The following is a 23,211-nucleotide window of genomic DNA, read 5'->3' as shown; positions in this document are numbered from 1 at the left end:
GAGGCAAGAAGGAAGTGGGGTGAAATATTTAAGATACTGAAAGAGAAAAACCGCCAACCAAGAATCCTATATCTGGCAAAACTGTCCTTCAAATATGAGGGAGAGTTTAAAATATTCCCTGACAAACTGACAATGAAAGTTTGTGAACAAGATACCTGTGCTACAGGAAATACTAAAGGGAGCACCACAGACAGATAGGAAAAGACAGGAGTGAGAGGTTGAGAACACAATTTTGGGTGATGGTAGCACAACAATGTAAGTACACTGAACAAAAAGGACCGTGAGTATGGTTGAAAGAGGAAGGTTAGGACGATGTGGGACACCAGAAGAAAAGAGGAAAGAGACTGGAGCTGTTTAACTCAGTGAAACCTAGAGAGCTCAACAATTGTGATAAAATGTACAAATATGTTTTTACATGAGGGAGAACAAATGACTATCAACCTTGCAAGGTGTTAAAAATAGGGTGGTATTGGGGAAAAAATACAATCAATGCAAACTAGAGATTATAGTTAACAGAAACTTTGTATTATGTTTCCTTTAATATAACAAAGGCAATATAGTAAAGCTAAATGCCTATAAGAGGGGGACATAAAGGATGGTTATGGGATTCTTAGCTTTGGTGATGTTGTCTGACTCTTTTATTCTACTTTAGTTTAACTCTATCTTTCCTTTTGTTGTTTTTTAGCTGTCATGCTTTTTTCTTTCTTTTTCTTTTGCTTTTTATTTTGTCTCTCTACCTTCTTTGACTCTTCCTCCTTCTTTGTGAAAGAAATGGAGATGTCCTTATATAGATAGTGGTGATGGTGGTGAATACATAAATTTGTGACTATACAGGGAATCATTGATTTTTTACTTAGGATGCAAAGAATGGTGGGTGAGCGAAACCATCTTAAAAAAAAACAGGTTGATGAAGAAACTTTGAGGGCACTATATTGAGTGAAATGTCAGACACATAAGGACAAATATTGCATGGTCTCACTGATGAGCTAATTATAATATGTAAACTTATAGACATGAAATATAAGTTACCAGGATATAGAACAAGGTTAAAGAATGGGGAGTGGTTCCTTATTATGAGCAGAATGTTCAATGAGGTTGATCTTAAGTGTTTGGAAATGGACAGAGGTGAAAGTATCACGTTATTGTGGGAATAACTAACAGTGCTGAATGGTGTGTGAATGTGGTGGAAAGGGGAAACTTAGTCATGTATGTCACTAGAAGGAAAGTTGGAGGTTAAAAGATGGGAATGTATAAAACAGTGAATTCTGTGGTGGACAATGTCCATGATTAACTGTACAAATATTAGAAATCTCTTTCATGAACTAGAACATTTGTATGACACTATAACTAGAAGTTAATAATACAGGGGCATATAGGGAGAAATAAACTTATTGCAAACTATGTACTACAGTTAGTAGTATTTTAACATTCTTTCATCAACAGTAACAAATGTACTATACCAGTACTATGAGTCAATAATGGAGGAGGGCTGGTTAGGCTTATGGGAGGATTTGAGTTCTCTCTTTTTTTTTTCTCTCTATTTCTTTTCTAGAGTAATGAAAATGTTCTAAAAATTGAAAAAAATTGTGGTGATGGATGCACAGCTGTATGATGGTACGGTGGGCAATTGATTGGGCACTTTGGATCTTTTAATACTTGTATGGTATGTGAAACACCTCAGAATTAAATTTAAAAAATAATAGGTTATAGATGTGAGGGTCTATTTCTCAATGTACAGTTTTTTTTTTTTCCATTAATGTATATTTCTATTCTTGTTCCTGTACCCTGCTGTTTTGACCACTGTAGCTGTGTAACAAGTTTTAAAGTCGGGAAGTATGACTCCTCCAACTTCTTTCACAAGATGGTTTTGACTACATAGGGCCCCTGAGCCTTCCAAAAAAATTTGATAGTTAGCTTGTCCATTTCTGCAAAACAGGCTGTTGGGATTTTGATTGGGATTGCATTGAATATGTCAATCATTTTGGGTAGAATGGATTTCTTAAAAATATTTAGTCATCCAATTCATGAACATAGAAGGCCCTTCCATTTATTTAGGTATTCTTTGATTTATTTTAGCCAAGTTTTATAGTTTTCCAAATATAAGTCCTTTACATCCTTGGTTAGATGTATTCCTAGATATTTGATTTTTTTAGTTGCTATCATGAATGGAATTTTCTTCTGGATTTCCTCCTCAGATTTCTCATTGCTAGTGTATAAAAACACTACAGATATTTGTGTGTTGATCTTGTACCCTGTCACTTTGCTAAATTTGATTGTTAGCTCTAGTAGCTTTGTTGTAGATTTTTTTGGATTTTCTATATATAGACTCATGTCATCTGCAAATAATGAAGATTTTACTTCTTCCTTTCCAATTTGCATACGTTTTATTTCTTTTTCTTGCCTAACTTCTCTGACTAGAACTTTGAGTACAATGTTGAATAACAGTGGTGACAGTGAACATCCTTGTCTTCTTCCAGTTCTTAAAGGGAAATCTTTCAATATGATGTTAGCTGTGGGATTTTCATATATGCCCGTTAAGATGTTGAGGAAGTTACCTTCTACTCCTATTTTTCTAAGTGTTTTTTACCAAGAAATGATGCAGGGTTTTGTCAAACCTTTTCTCCATCATTTGAGATGATCTTGTGGGTTTTTTTCCCTTCATTTTCGTAATGTGGTGTATTACATCTTTATTTTTTTATGTTGAACAACACTTGCATACCTGGAATAAAACCCACTTGATCATGATTTATAATTCTTTTAATGTGCTGTTGTATTTGATTTGCAAGTATTCTGTTGAGGATTGTTACATCTATGTTCATCAGAGAAATCGGTCTGTAGTTTTATTTTCCTTTAATAACTTTATCTGGTATTAGAGTGATATTGGCCTTATAAGATGAGTTAAGTAGTACTCCTTCCTGTGTAATTTTTTGAAATTGTTTAAGCAGAATTGGTATTAATTCACTTGTGAAGCCATCTGGTCCTGGGCTTTTATTTATTAATAGGTTTTTGAAGACTGATTCAAGCTTTGTACCTGTAATTGTTCTGTTGAGATCTTCTGTTTCTTCTGGAGTCTGTAGGTTTTCAGGTGTTTTTAGGAATTTGTCATTTTCAACTTGGTTTATCTATTTGTTACCATAGAGTTGTACTTAATACCCTCTTAGATCCTTTATATTTCTGTGGTGTCGTTAGTAAGGTCCCCCCTTCATATCTGATTTATTTTTTATTTGCATTTATTTGCATCTTCTCTCTCTCTCTCTTTTGCTATTCTAGCTAAGAGTTTGTCAAATTTATCTATCTTTTCAAAGAAGGTTTTGCTATTTTGTTTTAATTATCAATTTCATTTATTTCTGCTCTAATCTTTGTTATTTCTTTCCTTAGTCTTGCTTTATGTTTAGTTTGATGTTCTTTTTCTAGTTCCTCCAAGTGCACAGTTAGGTCTTTGATTTTAGCTCTTCTTTTTTTTAATGCAAGCATTTAGGCCAATTAATTTTCCTCTCAGCACTGCCCTTGCTGCATCTCATAAGTTTTGATATGTTGTATGGTAGTTTTCATTCATCTCAAAATATTTACTGATTTCCTTAGTAATTTCTTCTTTAACCTACTGATTAAGAGCGTGTTATTTAATTCCCATATATTTGTGGATTTTCCAGTTCTTTGCCTGTCATTGATTTCCAGCTTCATTCCATTATGGTCAGAGAAGTTGCTTTGTATAATTTCAGTCTTTCTAAATTTAATGAGACTTGTTTTGTGACCCAACATGTGGTTTATCTTGGAAAATGATCCATGTGCACTTGTGAAGAATATCCTGCTCTTTGGGGATGTAATATTCTGTATATCTGATAGGTGTAGCTCATATATAATATTATTCATGTTCTCTGTTTCCTTATTGGTCTTCTTTCTAGATGCTCTATCTATTGATGAGAATGGTGTCTTGATGTCTCCTACGGTTATGCTAGAGGTGTCTACTTCTTTCAGTTTTGCATCATGTATTTTGGGGCCCCATGGTTCAGTGCATAAATATTTATGATTATTACTTCCCCTGATGGATTGAAACTTTTATTAATATATAGTGTCTTTCTTGGTCTCTTATAACAGCTTTTGACTTAAAGTTGATTTTGTCTGACATTAGTATAGCTACCCCAGGTCTACTTTCATTAATATTTGCATGGAATATCTTTTTCTGGCCTTTTACTTATAACCTATATCTGGTTTGCTAATGCTGCCATTATGTAAAATACCAGAAATGGATTGAATTTTATAAAGGGGATTTATTAGGTTGCAAATTTAAAGCTCTAAGGTCATAAAGGTGTCCATACTAAGACATCAGAAAGGGGATACCTTCATTGAAGAATGGCTGATGGTATCTGGAACTCTTCTATCATCTGAGAAGGCATGTGGCTGGCATATGCTGGTCCTTTGCTCCCAGGTTGTGTTTCAAAATGGTTTTCTCCAAAATGCCTCTGGGCTTCTGTCTTCACCCCTGTCTCTCAGCTCCTGTAGATCCTTGCTTCTTTCTCCCAGGGCATTCTCTAAGCAACTAGGGGTCTTCTCTTAGCTTCTCCTGGGCAAACTCTGGGCTTCATCTCTTAACTTAGGGTCTCCAAACATCCTTCTGTCTGCATCTCCAAGCATCTCTAAGCATCTCTGTTGGCTCCTTCAGTTTCCATGTGTCCTGGCTTAGCATATCCTGAGGTGTCTCTTGTCTCTGTCTCTCTGCTCTCTGTGTGAGTTTTCTTTAAAGGACTCCAGTAAAGTAATCAAGTCCTACCCTGAATGTCTGGAGTCAAATCTCCATGGAAACATTGAATAAAAATGTCACATCCTAATCAAAAGACTAAGTCTGCCCAACAAGATTGCATCAAAGAGCATGGCTGTCTAAGAGACATGGTAGATCCAAACCAGCATACAACCTATTTGTGTCTTTGGATCTAAGGTGAGTCTCTTGTAACCAATATATAGTTGGATTGTGCTTTTTATGCATTCTGCCAACATGTGTCTTTTGATTGGGGAGTTCAATCCATTAACATTCAGTAGTATTACTATAAAGACAGTACTTACACCAGCCAATTTGTCCTATGGTTGTAATTTCTTATATCTTTTTTGTCTCTTTTCTTTATTGCAACATCTGTTCTGTATATTTGATCTTTTGTCATGTATCTGACTGATCCTTTTCTCATTTTTGCATCTGTATACTTGTTAAAAACTTTCCTTGTGGTTATGCTGAGGTTTGTATTACACATCCTGCATCTATAAACTACTAATCTGAAAAGATATCAAATTAGCTTAAATGGTTCACACGTTCTTTGCTCCCATATCCCTCTGTTTCCCTTCTTTAGACTGTTTTTCATCCCACTTTTCCTCTTTATATTTTGCGTGTCAATTATCAGGAGATATGCCTTTTTCTTGCTCATTTGTGTTCTAACTCTTATGTGAATTACAGATTAGAGTTGTTTATTGAGGATACAGTAAAATTGGATTTTGCATTTATACTTTTATTTGCCCTTTTGGAAGATCTTCATTTATTCACACTACTTCAAGTCACTCTCTCGTCTCTTCCTTTCAATTTGCAGAACTCCCATTATTACTTCTTGTATGGCATAACTTAGTTGACAAACTCTAACAGTTTCTGTTACCTGTTAATATTTTAAACTCTCCCTCATTTTTGAAGGACAATTTTGCCAGATAAAGAATTTGGGGCTGGCAGTTTTTCTCTCTCAGTACTTAAATATATCACACCACTCTCTTCTCAACTCAATGGTTTTGGATGAAATCAGCACTTAGTCTTGAGGATCCCTTGTATTTGATAAATTGCTCTTTCTCTTTCTGCTTTCAGAATTCTCTCTTTTTGTTTGGCATTTGACATTCTGATTAGTATGTGTCTCAAAGTAGGTCTATGAGAGTCTATTCTTTTTGGAGTATGTTTTGCTTCTTGGACATGAATATTTATGTCTTTTTAAGAGTTGGGAAATTTTCTACCATTATTTTCTCAAACATTCTTTCTGCCTCTTTCCCTTTTCTTTACCTTCCAGGACACCCAGGATGCATATGCTTCTATGCTTCATGCTGTCACTCAAATCCCTGAGGCACTGCTCAATTTTTTCTGTTCTTTTCTCTATCAGTTTTTCTGACTGTATAACTTTGATTGCCATGTCTTCTAGTTTGCTGATTCATATTTTCTGTCTATTCATATCTACTGTTGTATGCCTCCAATGTATTTTTAATCTTCATTATTGTGCCTTTCATCCTCATAATTTCTGTTACGTTTCTTTTTAAACTTTCAAATTCTTCTTGATGCCCACAAATAGTCTTCTTAATATTCTTTAGCTCTATATCCTTTAGCTCTATATTTTCTTTCATCTACTTGGATAGTTTTAGGAGAGTTGTTTGAACTTCTTTGATTAGGTGTTCCAAATTCTGTGTCTTCCCTGAAGTTTTAATTTTTCCCTTGACTGATCATACTTTCCTGTTTCTTACTATACCTTGTAATATTTTGCTGATGTCTGAGCATCTGTTTATTTTGATTTGTAAACTCTGAAGGGCTTTTTCTTCCTTTTCTCTAAGATTTTATTGTTGACTGGCTTTGTGTTAAAGCTCTTCTTCGATTCTTGGTCCAACTTATTCTGGACATTTAGAGTATCCATGTTTAACTGTTTAGATTTTCTCAGCTCTTCTTAATTTGACTCTTGCCCTGAATATGCAGTACAGTTTTTATGATTTCTCTTTTGTGCAATTGTTTTACCTCAGGAAAAAGATTCCTTTCCTCTGTTCCTTCTCTGGAAATCTAGATCAGTTCTGTTTGTTTTTCTGCAGAATTTTCCCCCCAACCATTATGATTTGTTTATTTTCTGTCTCTCACTTGGTGCCCCCTTTCCTTACACTTTTCATATCTGGGGCCCATCCTGTCTTGCAGCTGCTCAGGTTTCCCTTTATTTCTTTTTTCTCTGTGATGCTTTCTGCCTCCTGTTTCTTCCCTATCAGGGCATCTCATCTCAGGGACCTAGACGGGATCAATCCAGAAAGGTCTGTTTTTCATTTAGGTGGCCAGCAAACTGAGACTGGATTGAGTATATGCACCTCTTGTCAACAGTGCTGCTGTGTATCTCCACCCTGTTTATCTGGACTTGGGCCCCTGTGCCCGGATATGCATGGGGTTCTAACTCAGTGCTGTGAGTGGCTCTATAGTCTGCCTCCATAACAGGAGGAACCTGGGCTGTCTCACTCTGTGCAACTTCTAAGCCACATGGGACTGTGTGAGTGGGAGGGTTTTATGCTGGCAGGTCTAGGAAGAATGTCTCCTACCTGATCTCAGAGATTACTTTTTATTTCTATTCATCATTTTGCAGTCCTTTCCCAGACACTATCATCCTCTAGGGTTCCCAGCACGTGGAATTTGTCTTTTATTAGTTGCTTCTGAAGGGCAACTTTTCCAAGGAATGTCTTACATTGCCATGTTGATGATGTTACTTCCCCACAGTAGATTTTGATAGAGCACTTCACTTTGAAGTGACTGCATAGGATGGAAAGAAAAAGTATATATGCTAGATGCTTTTTTATATCCTTGTAACAGTAAGCAAACAAAATAAATATCTAGGGAAGCAAAATGAGAAGTATTTCTAATTCCCCGTTTAAGAAGAGAATTTAATAAACACTCACTGAACAACTTTTGTTTGGCAGTCAATGGGCCAGAAACTTAAGAAATTCTGTTTTATTTTATAGGTACTCTCCTTAGATGTACTTGACATTATTATTCCAATTTTATAGGTAAGGAAACTAAAGCTCAGCTTCTGTGATTTTCAGAAAATCCAATGGCTTTTCAGTGCTAGAACAAAGATTCCGTGTCTGATTTTTGTGACTCCAAAATCTATACTTTTTCCACCTTATTATACAGGATTATAAGGCCTAATATAGACCAAATAGATAACAATTCAAAACATATTTAAAAAAAGGTGTTTGATTTCTTGCCATTATGGTTGCCATTTCTTAGCACTAATAATTCATTTTTTAAGTAATAAATAGAGAAATAAACTTGCCCAGAAATTATGGGCACCTGAGAGGAGGAAGGAATGTTCACCACCTGGAAGAATTTATGGAACAATTGAGTGATTTTGAATGCAGAGAGCCAGAGATAAAGTCCTTGGATGTCATTCTCTGGTCTAAAGCTTATATTTGAAAGAAAACAAGTAGAATACAATAATGTGGACAATTAATATTCAGCTGACACCTTTCCCATGAATGCCACCTGCACCCATAACTGACTGAAAGAATATCCCTGCATGTCACCAAATCTCCTTTATAAGGACATTGCAACCCACTGTGCAGGGACTTTGCTGTCAAATCAGAAATTTTACTGTTTTTAAAATTTTTGTCAGAATTCCTCTCCTCTGATAAAAGCACAATCTCCTAGATCCAAAGCAAATGTGACCTTTTCTGATCTTTCCTTTCCTTCTTATTTATTGTCTTAGAAAACCCATTGACATGTATTGAAAGAAAAGCTTAAGGTAGAAGTTTTCACATGAACTCACTCTTCTGGCATTTCCCAAACAAGATTCATAAGTCAAAACAGTAGTTGACCCTTTCACCCATATCCTCATAAATTCTTTGTGTCTGTGAAATTTCTTTCACTCACTGATGGCAGTTTGTCTTCAGTTGCTTTGCAAAGCCACTTTTGGGGACACATGGACAAGCAAATGCAGCAAATCTCACTACTTTGTTCAAAACTATCAAAAAGTGTCTAAAAGTTGCATCTGTCTTTCAGAATAGATGGACACTGTTTTCTGTCTAGAGGAAAAAATAAACGTACTCCTAAATTAGTCATATTGAAATTTAAGGAAAAAAAAGAAGTCTACATGGATAATCATTTGAAAGAATATAAAAAAAAATATGCATTGGCTCAGAGCTTGCAAAGTTTGTTACCCCTAAAACAATAAGACTTCAAATTTTAGTAAATAGTTTCTTCAATTGATCTGCAAACTTTCAGTTATATATTTATTATGTGTACAGTATAAATCTTTTTCATACAATAGCTACAATGACAGTTGAATTAAATCTTCTGATTGGAATATGCTCTCCAGCTTTGAAATTAAATGCTTGGCTTCCCTTCAACTTTCATGTTCTTTGTGAGCATCAGTAATGCTTTGGCACTGAAGCTCATTTGAAAGACCATTAATGTGTCACAAAGCTTACTTCCATTTGCAGGGTTTCTCTTATTACTGGAGCCTATACATTTCCAGTCAGATTGTAAATGACTAAATATTCTATTGGCAACCTTCAAAATATCAGTGCATGATGATTTGAAAAACAATCTTCAAAGGATTAGGGTGTTTTCAAGTTGACTGTGATTGCAAAACTTTTTTTTTTTTAACAGAATGCTGGTTTCTGAACACACATAAATGAAAATAACACTTTAGCTAACAGAATCTATTAAAGTCAGTAACTTTTACTTGGTGCCCATTTTACATCCATACAGAATTTTTGGCATTCCTTAATATGAGACAAATTTAGTATCTGGGCATATTTGGCGCTAAAAACCTGTTGGATACAAAAATGAAGATAAGAATACCTAATTGTGTTTTCTTATACATTTTACTTCATTTAATTATATGTCAATGTTGCAGGTGGGAAAGAAAGGTATTAAAGGCCATTTTGAAGGTGAATTAGTCAAGACATCACAGAACCAAATGTCTTTTCCAAAGTCACTCAACTATACAAAGTTATAGGAAAAGGAGATGTTGGAGCCAGATTCAGGACACAGTCTTCTAACTTCAACTCTTTCACTCAATAAAAAGCCAGACACCTGGGTTCCTTCTCCCACACCTCTTAAAAGCTTCTGGAAAGGCTAGATAGGTGACCTAACTTTCATTGCTTCAATTTCTCCATTAGAAAAATTTTTAAGTGTGCAACCTTTGGATATTTTTGTTTTGTTTAGTTTTTGCAATTTCTGTTGTTACTGTTTTTGCTGGAAAACCCGTAAGAATTGAACATGCACTCTTCCACAGATAAATCTGTAAGTTCTTCCAGACTATAAGCAAGTACAGGTTAAGGCCTCCATTTATGCATTGTATATATCTCAATGTCCAACACAGTAATTGCTATAGAATAAGTATTCATTAAATGTATGTTGTACTGAAGTTAACATTTTCTTCCTCTTCTGAACAGAAAATCAAAATGCTAAAGGAATCATCAAAGGCCTGACTCATTCCAGTGATTGTGTCATTATGATAAAGGAGGTAAGGTAGATGAGGTCTGCTTTAGCATAAAACTATACAAGTCATAAGTAACTTGTAAAATTATTTTAATATATTGTACAGGCACTTTTTTCTTTTCCACTCTTATGAATCCATGGTATATGTGTAGGAAATTAAAATGGATTAATGTGTATCTGCTTTCTAATGGAATTTCATGGCAAAGTATAGTATTTCATTCACACTAGAATTTTCCATAGGTTCCAAGACGTATATAATTTTCTACATTTTCAGAGCAGATCAGCACAAATAATAGTTGAAGAGATCATAATATGTGGAAAACAACTACTCAGAAAGCCACATTTAAAATAAGGGTAAATTTTATATTGAACATTTACCTCCAAGCACTCTGCATTCTGACAGGGCCGATTTCTCATATTTTAAAACCCTAAGGGATTGCCTCTGTTAAAATCACAAGCTACAGGATCTCTATTCTGGAATCAGCACCACAGAAGAGCAGTGCAGTTGATCTATGACATGACTGAAGCTTCACTGAAATGTTAACTTTGTGAGTGACTCAAGCTGTGAAATTCAATTTTTTTTTACTTTTCCTCTCCCATTACAATTATTAATTTTACTAAAGATACCGAAGTCCTCTGAAACTGAGAAATGAAATTTAACTTGGGAATATTTTTACTTATTACCTATTAAGAGTGGTTACATAATTCCTAAAATATTTGACTTTGCCTGTCAAACATGAAAAAGTGAGAATTGTAGTTAATGACATCTGTTTCACAGGTATCATACTCTTATGGGAGAAGTAGTTTATGCTTCTGGACATTGTTCTCAGAGTGCCTCTCAAACTTAAATTATAAGCACTCTGGACCTTTAGAGGAATAAGAAGGTAATTTATTCTCTTTTACCCGCAGCCGAGACTGGGGTTTAAAATCAGGCTGCCAGCATAACAATTGTGTGGTGTTTCTTTAATGAGGGTGTTGCTGGACCAGAAACACAGCTGAGACATTTAGATTTATTTTATGGAAGTCCTGAGAAACCATTTATTCCTAATCAGAATAATTTGCCATATAAATGACTTCTGACAGAGCTCCAAGGGGAAAACAAATCTAAAATTCCTAATCCCTCCAGAGACACATGTACCTGTGTTCAATAAGCTTGTTAATAAACACAAACTATTTGATAAGTTTGTTAAATAGGCAAAACCAAATAAATTATATTAAACCATCTCCTAATGTTATAATTAAAACTTTAGTTGGGTTTCAATTTTGATCTCTTAGTTTTATGGATTTTAGTCAATATCCAAATGTTCAAAACATGCACATTATTCGGTCTCTTCAACTAAACTAAAAAAATATTTACTCAGTGCAGGACCTAGTTTACAAAATTATCTACTCACCATCTAGTTTTAAAATAATGGAACATATAATTAAAATATTTTGTTGAATATAAACGATTCTAGTGGTCTTTTTTTGCTCTTTGTGCACTCTTTTTATTAAATTAAAATATTAACTTGTATATGTCAGTAACTCCAGGCTCACATGATTGTGTGTATACAAGGGATCAGAAAAGCAATATTGGTAGAGGGGTCTTTTGATTTTAAAATATACAATAAAAGGATAAAATCCTTTCCCAGAGGTATGAATTAGTTAGAAAGTGAAAATCTTGAATTTTATCTGGTAAGTTTTGATAGCAAATGCTATGACAATGATTCTTTACTAAAGTTTTCTAATTGAGCATAAAATTACTATTTGTGTTAGTCTTGTGCCATTTAATAAATTAACTGGAAGCATTCATTTAAAAATATTTTTTCAGATATTCTACATATGGGATTTTTGTTAAATTAGAAAATAAAATGTTAATTTTAAGTGATGTTTGGTGGGAGAGGATTGATCAACTACTTAATCCCATGACTGGTTGATGCAATTTTTGACAGACATAATGAACAATACTACTTTTTATTTTATTTTTTTTTAAGCAAGAGGTTTTACAATGCCATGCTTCATAATGAACTGACATTTGGCAATGAGCAACCTTTCTAAAGTTCAGGAACTGTACTAAAAAGAGAATTATAAAGGGCATCATTAGAATTTAGGTAGAAAACTGTTACTGAACATTTCAATTACAGCACTACATGACTGTCAGTAAGAAATAATAGACACAAATTAGTACTATTGACTGGTTCTTAACATCTATTCAGCTGGCCTGAAGAGTGACTCTGCCTTGGAGACTGTCATAAATTCTGTCATGTATAAATATCTTACTTGTCTGATTATCATGGTTTTCACACTGTGAACCTACTGAAGAATTTTTTTGGATGCAAAAATCACAAACCCAAAACATTTATCTTAGTAGCCTGATAGCAGTTCTATTAGCATTTCTTCCTCCTTTCCCTCTGCTGTAGACATACATCATTTATTTAAATTTTACACAGTAGTTAGAGGCCAAGAAAATAACCAGGAATGCTCATTCCATAAAATGTGATATATCTAATTAGTCTTCCGAGACTTTTGGAATATGCATAAAGCTGTGCATGTGGTATTTAATCACCTTTTTACTACACAAAAATTAATGTTTACCATGTGCATGCTAAGGTGTTACAGATTTGAAGAGTAAGTTACAAAGACGCTAATAATGATTTGTTTCTACAATATAGCTCACATATTTTTTTCTTTTTAAAAACCTTTGGATAAAATATTTTGCTTTTCCCACTTTCTTTAAGTTAATTTTTATTTTTATTTTACTTTTTGCTAGACTGTTCAAAGAAATACGTGTTCTTGATTTGCCTTTGCTGCTGGTATCTAGAAAGTGTTCTATTTAGATAAAGTCTGTCCTGTTGCTTCAGATAGATTAAGTGAGCTGGAAAATGAATAAACTCTAAAAAACAAAGAGGGCACCATTGAGGCTAGCATTGCATTTAGTTCACTAACAAAGATATAGCTTTATAGATTTAAATAATATTCAGCTGTCACATTTACTCATAAGAACAGATAAATTTGTAATAGCTGACAGACAGGAATTGATTTATGAGATTGTGGGAATGGAAGGAAACCAATGAAAATGGCCTTATTAAAAACCTGCAATTTTTCACTTGGACCAGGTTGCCATTATAACTGTGAGAATAAGTTTGATTTCGTTTAGAATTAATGTAGTTTGAAATTGAAATGAGTCTCACTTCCTGCCGCTAGGAGGCCTGCTGACATTTGTAGAGCTGCTTCAGAAAGTCTGCATGAGAAGAGAAAGGGCATGTGCATGTGTGAATACTTATGTATACTTTATATCCACCAAATGGACAATTAATAATAAGGTAAAGGTATATCTAAAGCAAACAATGCTAATTGCAGAAGTAAAACCATACAATTTAGAAAATGTCTGTTTGCTAAGAATTGAATAGCGTATTTTAAAATATGTTCTATTTTAGCTGATGAAATTAGTTAAGAGAAATACTTGAAAATTAAATAATCTTAGAGATGTGTTTCTTTCTCACTCTCTCTTCCCCTCTCTCCTAACATTGAACTTTTCCCTACATCAGAAGTTACTAAAACCTAATTCATGTTGCAGGGAAACTCAACTTTATTCCAGAATGGGGATCACACAATGAAACAGAATCAAGCCTAGGGTTACTAACACTATACTGAGGTCTAAAAATCTTTGAATTCACGAGATTTTCAAATCTAATAAATAAGTGAAGTTTAGCTTGAAATGTTACCCCACTTCAGTTGGGACTCAGTTGGGAATAAGTTTCACCTAGCATACAGTTTAGGGAGTCTAAATCAATTTGAAAGATTCGATGTGTCATTGAGAATGATGTGTTTGAAATCATTATTAAATATAACATGGCAGTTGGAGTTCTATACTACTCTCAGGGTGGATAAAGACCACATTCAAATAGTATAGATTTGTCTCTCTTCTCTGATGCCAAATGGAGCATGTGGAGCTGCCATCTACCAACCCCAACCCAAGCAGCTTGGCGTCCCTGGGATACTGGCCACAATGGGATCTCTTCCCCCACTCTTTTGGAGCCTTTGTGCTGTGTAAGTAAAAAAGCAGTAATTTGCTGAAAATTTCTGTTGTGCCCTGAGCCTGTGTTCCTATGAAGTATGTAGCAACTCATTCAACACTAAGTTTACATGGGTGATGGATATGGACTGTCTCTATGATACCTAGAAAGATATGTCCTTGTATAAGGGCCATCTTACTAGTGCCAAACACTGCAAATTCCAGAGAAACAGGGGGTATCCATCTGTTCTAATAAATACCCAAAAGTTCTGAAACACCAAAGGTAGCCTAATAGAAATTATCTATATTATTTCTTTAAATAAATAAATTAAAGAAATAGTGGAAATGTTTACAATAGAATCTAATGATGTATAATATTATTTTAAAAAACTAGAGGTTGATAAGTTAAAGTAACTCTGGGATCAAAGTAAATGCCAAGGACAACTACTTAAAACAAAAAGAAAGAGAAAAATATAGAAAAACAAGGCATCTGGGATTAATGGTGGTAAGCTAGCAGTGAATGGAGAATAAAGTAGTCTTCAGAAAAAAAGAAAAATCACAGTCAAGTAATACCTTATCATGTGACAGATTAAGGTGTTCCCTTGAAGTGAGTTACTTTGTCTGATTAATTCTATGACCACCTGACAGAAAACAATTATTTAATTTAGGAGAAAATTTGTCAAGTTACATCAATTAATTGGCCATATTATTCAAAACACCTTTAATTCAATAAATAATCTACTTTAAAAAATTACTTCTCTGGCCATGTGGTGTATATAGAAAGTAACTGATTTGGGAACGTCATTACATGTGAAAAATCTCTTCACAGCAGTAACTAGATAAATGTTTGATTGAATGAGTAGAAAAAGGTACATTTACATCAGAGGCCAAAAATCCTGAGGCCACCTTAAAATTCTGATTATTACAGTCTGTACTTCTGTCTCCAAAGATTTGTATCCCTCTCAAATGAAAAATATATTCACCCCCTCCCAACCTTTCCAAGAATCTCATCCCATTAGCTCATGTCTAACATCTCATAGTCTAAACCAAAATCTCATCATCTAAATGATCTAAGTTAAAACTGATGAGACTTATTGATTATAATCTATCCTGGGGACTTGTGAAACTAAAGATAAAATTTATGTGCCTGCAACACTTGCAACTTACAATGGTGGGATGGGTATAGTAGAAAAGTTAGACACTCCTTTTCAAAACAGAAGAAAATGGAAGATATAAAGGAGTCACCAGACCAAAGAAGTTTTGAAATCCAGCTGGGCAAACTCCAGTTAGGGTTCTGTAGCTACGGTCAAGGTCTGGGAATAATCCTTCATGACTCTCAGCTCTACCATCTGGAGTTTTAGCTCCACCTTCCGAGTCATCATTCGTAAATTCTGAAAAGTAGTGAGTGTCGGTCACTATTTCAGTTTTCTGGCTGCCAAAGCAAATACAATCCAATGGGTTGGCCTAAGCAATGGACATTTATTTGCTCACAGATCAAGGCTAGGAAAAGGCCAAAACTGAGATGTGAGTTAGGTAATGCTTTCTTCCCAAAGGCTGGCATTCTGGGGCTGGCTGCTGGAGATCCTTGGTTCTTGACTTTGCTGTCACAGAGCATGCTTAAGGGTGTCTTCTTCTGCTTCCAGGTCCCATTAACTTTCAAATTCCTGCTTCCTGTGGCTTTATCTCTGTCTGTCTGAATTTCAGTCTGTTTATAAAGGACTCCAGTAATAGGATCAAGACTCACCCTGATTGAGGTGGACCACACCTTAACTGAAGTAACCTCATCAAAAGGTCCTACTTACAATGAGTTCATACCCACAGGAATGGATTAAATTTAAGAATAGGTTTTTATGGGTACATAACTCCAAACCACCACAGCCTCTAAATAGTTTTATCAATCTACTCCCTGACAATTGGGTATACAGTGGCCTCCCTTCATTTCCTACTCTCCCTGCCCTTTTCACTACAAACCAACTGTTTCCATTGATGTAATTTTCTCAAGAGTCTTGTGGATTTTCTGTGAATTGCCCTGGGTTTCACTCCATTGGACAAAAGCCACAACTAAAAATCTTTTTTAGATGATCTCTTTTTATATTTGTGGTTCCTGCTGAAATAGTTAAGGGACAACTCTCTGAAGCTTCTAGAGGAATTATGATCTGTTTGAGAAGATCTGTGAGACCCAACCTTTGAAGAGAATTTCTTGAAAGATTTTCTTCTCTTATGACCAAGCTTTCAGTCATTTTGAAAGTTGACAAATGGTTGCATATCTTCACCCTTGGCTTTTACTCATTGCCATGTTTTAGAATCAGTATCTTCATTTTAGTAACTTTTGCAATCTGGGTAGGCTGAGAATTTTCCAAGCCTTCAAGCTTGCTTATTTTTGTTTAACAGCTTTTCCCTCAATTTGTCTCTCACTTTCACATTTTACTTCACATGTTTACACATAAACAGCAAGAAATAATCAGGCAGCATTTTCAGTTCTTTGCTTGGAACTTTCTTAGCTATACATATCAATTGTGCCGGTTTGAATGTACTGTGTCCCCCAAATGCCATTATCTTTGTAGTTTTGTGGGGCAGATGTTTGGGTGCTGGTTAGATTTGCTTGGAATGTGCCCCACCCAGCTGTGGGTAATGATTCTGATGAGATGTTCCCATGGAGGCATGGCCCTGCCCATACAGGGTGGGCCTTGATCGGTGGAGCTATATAAATGAGCTGACTGGGGGGAGGAAAGGGAGTGCAGCTGGGAGTGACGTTTTGAAGAGGAGCAAGCTTGCTAGAGAGGAACGTCCTGGGAGAAAGCCATTTTGAGGCCAGAGCTTTGGAGCAGTTGCCAGCTGCCTTCCTAGCTAGCAGAGGTTTTCCGGACACCATTGGCCATCCTACAGTGAAGGTGCCTGGTTGCTGATGTGTTGCCTTGGACACTTTATGGCCTTGAGACTGTAACTGTGTAGTGAAATAAACCCCCATTTTATAAAAGCCAATCCATCTCTGGTGTTTTGCATTCTGCAGCATTAGCAAACTAGCACAGATTTTGGTACCAGAGAAGTGGGGTGCTTTTTGCTGCTGAGTTTGCAAATACCAAATATGTTGGAATGGCTTTTAAATGGATAAGGGGAAGTTTCTGGAAGAATTGTGAGGAGCTTGATAGAAAAGGCCAAAACTGCTTTAAAGAGACTGTTTGTGGAAATATGGACTCTAAAGATACTTCTGATGAGGCCTTGAACAGAAATGATGAATATGTTGTTGTAAACTGGAAGAAAGGTGATCCTTGTTTTAAAGTGGCACAGAAATTGGCAAAATTGAGTCCTGCTTTCAGATGGAAGGAAGAATCTGGAAGCAACAACCTGGAATACTTAGCTGAGGAGATCTCCAGACTACGTGTGGAGGATGTATCCTGGCTTCTCCTTGTGGCTTATAGTAAAATGCAAGCGGAAAGAGATAAACTTAGAACTGAACTCTTGGGTTCAAAGAGACCAGAAGCTGATCGCTTGGAAAATTACGAGCTTCCAGGGGGTGGAATCCCAGAAGCTACAGCCCAAGGTGAGAACAAGCCAAGATTGGATAAGGAGTTAAGCAGAAAGGATTTGTGGAAACTCCTATTGTCTGATGGCTTTGACCCCTCTGTGCTTCATGCAAAGCCAACAGAATTTTTATGAGATCTTTACAGACAGAGCCATTGCCGGTCTGGACTGGAGGAGACAGACAAGGAAAAAATTAAAGGAAAAATCTCTTCAAAGACAGAGCCATGGATGTTAAGGTCTGGAGTCAGGAGGTCTCGGGCTGGGAGAGCGGAGCAGCCCACATGCATGGAAAGGGTGAGTTTGCCCTGGAGGTCGAGGGCAGGCTTTCCACCTCAATGCTCTGGAAGAGTTTTGCCACCTCAGGTCCCAAAGAGGGCGGAGCACATTTCCAGGGAATTGGGGAGAGCCTGGCTGCCACCACACTGTTCTGAAGGGGTTGAGCGTGTGCCCTGGAGATGGAAGGGAATCCGGGAGCTGCCCCGATGTTTGAGGAGGGTGGGGCCGAGAAGGTGGTCTCCCCAATGTGTGGATATGTTGGAGCACTCACCTAAGTGTTTGGGGAGGAAAGGGCTGCCACAAAGGCCCTTAGGAAGGGTTAGGCTCCCGCTCTCTCAAGCCCCAAGGATGCAACATTGTTCTGTAAATGACTCTCGGACTTTGAAATCTAATGGAGTTTGTCCTGCGGGTTTTAGGAACTGTTTTGCTCCTGTTAACCCTGTTTTCCTTACTGTTTCTCCTTATGGCAATGGAAATGTTTATGCTATGAATGTCCCTCCTTTGTATATTGGAAGCACATAACTTGTTCTAAGTTCACAGATCCACAGCTAGAGGGGAATTATGCCTTAGGACTGACCACACCTAAATTGATTTTGATGGGATCTTGTACTTAACTTTTGTTACTGAAATGATTTAAGTTTTTGTGATATTGTGATGGAATGCATGCATTTTGTGTTTGGAAAGATAATGTCATTTTGGGGTCCAGGGAGTGGAATGTGCCAGTTTGAATGTCTTGTGTCCCCTAAATGCCATTGTCTTTGTAGTCTTGTGGGGCAGGAGTTTTGGTGCTGGCTGGATTTGCTTGGAATGTGCCCCACCCAGCTGTGAGTAATGATTCTGATGAGATGTTCCCATGGAGGCATGGCCCCACCCATTCAGGGTGGGCCTTGATCGGTGGAGCTATATAAATGAGCTGACTCGGTGGGGAGGGAACAGAGTGCAGCTGCGAGTGACGTTTTGAAGAGGAGCAAGCTTGCTAGAGAGGAACGTCCTGGGAGAAAGCCATTTTGAAACCAGAACTTTGGAGCAGACGCCAGCCACGTGCCTTCCCAGCTAACAGAGGTTTTCCAGATGCCATTGGCCTTAAGACTGTAACTGTGTAGCCAAATAAACCCCCTTTTTATAAAAGCCAATCCATCTCTGTTGTTTTGCATTCCACAGCATTAGCAAACTAGAACACCAATACATTGCTTAAATCTTCTGTTTCCCACATAACTACAGGAATCAATTTTGCTAAGTACCCTGCTACTCCATAAGAAAATATCCCTTTTTATAGTTTCCAATCATACTTCCTTTTGAGCTCTCACTGACAGTATCCTTAAAGCTAGACTTCTGCTAGCAATCTGTCCAAGGCTATTCAGACTTTCTCAGTTGTGCTCCTCACTTTCTTCTGAGTCCTCACTGGTATTGTCTTTAATGCCCCTATTTCTACTAACAGTCTGTACAAGGCAATCTAGGCTTTCTCTACGATACTCTACAAATTTTTCCAGCTTCTGCCCACTGCCCAGTTCTAAGAATGTACTCTCCACATTTTTATGTATTTGTTACAGCAGCACCCCATTTCAGATTCCAAAATAAGTATTTGATATTTAGTACTACATAACAAATTACCACAGACTCTGTGGCCTAAAACAACACAAATTTATTACCTCATACTTTCTTTGAGTCAGGAGACCAAATATAATTTAGCTGGGCCCTTTTGCAGGGTCTCAACAGGTTAAAATGGAAGTTTCACCTGGGGCTATGTTTCTCCTCTGAGGCTCAGGTTCTTCTTCTAAACATTCTGGTTGTTGGCAGAATTCATTCCCCTGTGAATATATAAATGGGTTTCCCATTTATTGCTTGCTTCCAGCCAAGGTCCACTCTCACCCACGCACATCCCTTGACAAATGGCCTTCATCACCAAGCTAGCAATGGTGCATCAAGTTCTTCTATGCCTTTTTCACTGATCTCTTGACCTGCATTTAAAGACCTCATGTGATTAAGTCAGGACCACACAAATAATTTCCCTATCTTAGTTACATCTCTAAAACCCATTTACAGCATTTCTTATATTATTATTTGAGTGAATAACTGGGAAAAGGTTTGAGTACATCAGGGGTCAGGACTATTGGAGTCTATTTTAGAATCCTCCCTACCAGAGTCCCTATATAGCTGATGAAACTCCTGTCTTTGAGTAAGCTTTACCTACTTACATATCTTTCCCCTCTCACTTGATGACTGAACAGATTGGGTTTCAATTCCTGTCTTGGTCATGGGGTAAGTGTGTGACCTTGGCCACGTTGAATAATGACAGTGATCATTTCCTATTCTGTAAAGTGAGAACAATCTCATAGATGGTTGTAATATTTACATGCATGCTTTAGTACATAGGAGGTACTCAATAAATATTTATTGATTTCTTACTTTCCTTTGAAAATCTGACTCAAAATTATATCCCCAAATATGTCTTCTCTGCAATTTAAAAAAAAAAAAAAAAAAACTCTTTCTCTTTTGCCATCTGTAAACATTGTTTATAAATGCATTGCAGCAGGGACTCTCAAACTTGATCATGCATCAGAATCACCTTGAGGGCTTACTGAAACACATATTTTTGGGTTCCATTCCTAACATTTCTGAAACAGTATGTTTTAAGATGCAATCTGAAAACAAGCATTTATGAAAAATTCCCAAGTGATTCCTATGCTGCTGGTCTGGGGAACCACTTTGAGAACTACTGTAATATAGCACTGGCTTCATTTGCCTTTACATATACATACTTACATGGATATATTTTTTCCCTCATCCTCATTAGATTATAAGATTCTAGATGGTAAGGTTGACTGTTACCCATCATCTTAAATTTCACTATGTCAATAAAAGTGCTTTATATATAGTAAGTGTGTTTTCATTTCCTTCACTACTCAAGCAAATACCATGCAAGGGAGTAGATTAAACAATGGGAATTTAATGGCTCACAGTTTAGATGCCAGGAGAAGTCTAAATCAAGTTCTCATCAAGGTGATGCTTTCTTGCTGAAGACTGGAATTCTGGAGCTGACTGCTGGTGAACTTTGGTCCAGGGCTTCTCTGTCAAATCACAGTGCACATGGAGGCCTCTCCCTTCTCTGGGTTCTTTTGACCTTCAGCTTCTTGCTTCTTGAGGCTTTCTCTCTCTCTTTCTGCATTTCATTCTGCTTATAAAAGACTTCAGTTATAGAATTAAGACCCATCCTGGTTGAATTAGGCCACACCTTAACTGAAGTAGCCTCATCAAAAGGTTCTATTTACAAGGGGTTCATACCCACAAGAATGGGTCCTTTAAGAACATATATTTCTGGAGTTTATAGCTCCAAACCATCACAAGGTACCCAATCGTTGCTAAATAAATTAGACAGTTATCATTATTTTAAGTGGTTTGATACAATGGTAAAATTCTGTTCTGGCAAAAGTGTTATTTTTCCATGCTTTTTTGAAATGAGTATGTTTTTTGCAACCTGAATCATAAAATTGTTTTTTTTTTTTTTTTATGAACTGGATGCCAGTCAAAACATTTACTTGGCAAAACATATTACTTATTTTAAAGATCTCCATATGAGTGTAACTTATATAACTAAGAATCTTTCCTTAAACTTAGTAGAAAATAGAATAGATTAGAAGAAAATAATAATAAAATTCACTATAGTATAATCACACCAACCAATATTCAAAGTAAGTCTTACAAATCTGAGGTATGTTTTAAATGTTTTGGCATCAGATATCAAAGGGCAATAGAGCACTTTGCAAAAGCATAATGATACCGCTGGTGGTGTGCTATGCTCTGCAGAAAGCCAAGCGGAAGTTAAAATTTTGACTCACAGACAAGGGTTATATATTCCATCTTGATTTTATTTGACAGCAGGTGCCTGGTCTGTATTCTAGGCTTTGAACTATTTTTTTTTTTTCTGCCTCTGAGAATCTGTTCTAAAAAAATTTGGATTGTCAAAACCTAGGCAGAGCCATGCTTAAGTAATGAATGCAAGAGAATAATGGTTCTCAATTTTACTATAGCTATAAAATAAAAGGAAAAATCTATTTTACAATACAGTCAAAATTGCCAGGTAGGTATGATGTCAGTTTTTACAGATGTAAAGGATGAGATATGGAAAATATAGTGAAGGTTAAATAGTGATTAATAAAGGAAAGTGTTTTAAGAAACCATATAAAGAATCTCTTAAATTATTGGAATCAGAATAAGTTTTCTAGGCTCATGATAAAGTTTTTAACTTAATTAATGCCCTAAATATCTTTCTTCAATGTGTTTTTTTAACGCAAACATGTTAAATATTATTTCTTTGAAAATTGTCCACAAACCAAGTGATTGTGACTCTTATAGCATCATTCAAGAACAATTCAATGTGCTCTTTTTAAATCAAACCTCAATACTGATTGCGTATTATCATTCTAGCAAACATGTCGAACTCATATTTTCTTTTCTGCTTTGTACAGCCATAAACTGGAATCAAGCTTCTAAGGACTTTCTGATAATTTGGAAGATAGCCTCAAGTTTCAAATTTAGATTTTTTTCCCATTTTACATCGCACCCAAGATCATTCTGATAACTCCAGCTGTGATAGGATAGTTTGATTCTAACCACAGCCAGTTCATGGTCACAGTCACAAACAACTGAATCCATTTGTACCAGACATGTAGCATCATTTCTCTATCCTGATGTTGTAGCTCTATGGAAGCTATAGCCCTTTAAGGTCCATGGTCCTTCCCTTATCCTTTGACTAGTCAAGATCTTTAATATTTCAAGTGTTTCTGCTATTTTACCACAAAGATTGAAAATGAATGTAATCTCTATTGTTTTTATTATGCCCTCTATTCAATTAAATAATCCAGTTTCTAATACCTGTCAATATCTCATGAGTTAACTCTACTTTGCTATTAGACTTCTGAACGAAATTCCAAACTTATTCTATTCCATCCCAAACCCTGATGTTGCATTGATTGATTTTTTTTTTTTTTTACTCTTTATTAGACTGATGTGTCAATCTCTGATATTCTCAGAAGTTTAGCTCTAATAGAGGTGTCAAATCCTGTCTCCCTCTGTGAAGGCTTTAAAAATTTTTGATAGTTGTAAATTGATTTTGGATAAAGTCCAATCTCCCCAAACTATTTTTCTAACCAAGGAAATAGCTAAAGCTTAAACCTAGGATGGGTTTGATGACTTGTGATTTCCTATTATATCATTTCCA

General features: G+C 36.1%; 1 pseudogene; it reads right to left on the bottom strand.

The window, feature by feature from the left end:
- The window catches only part of LOC119507681, a 57,477-nt pseudogene extending 41,903 nt beyond the window's left edge, over window positions 1–15,574 (bottom strand).
- Window positions 15,575–23,211: the final 7,637 nt, after the last annotated feature.

This window comes from Choloepus didactylus, chromosome 13 (assembly GCF_015220235.1).
Source record: "Choloepus didactylus isolate mChoDid1 chromosome 13, mChoDid1.pri, whole genome shotgun sequence".
NCBI lineage: Eukaryota > Metazoa > Chordata > Mammalia > Pilosa > Megalonychidae > Choloepus > Choloepus didactylus.
This window is presented reverse-complemented; position numbering and strand designations above follow the sequence as displayed.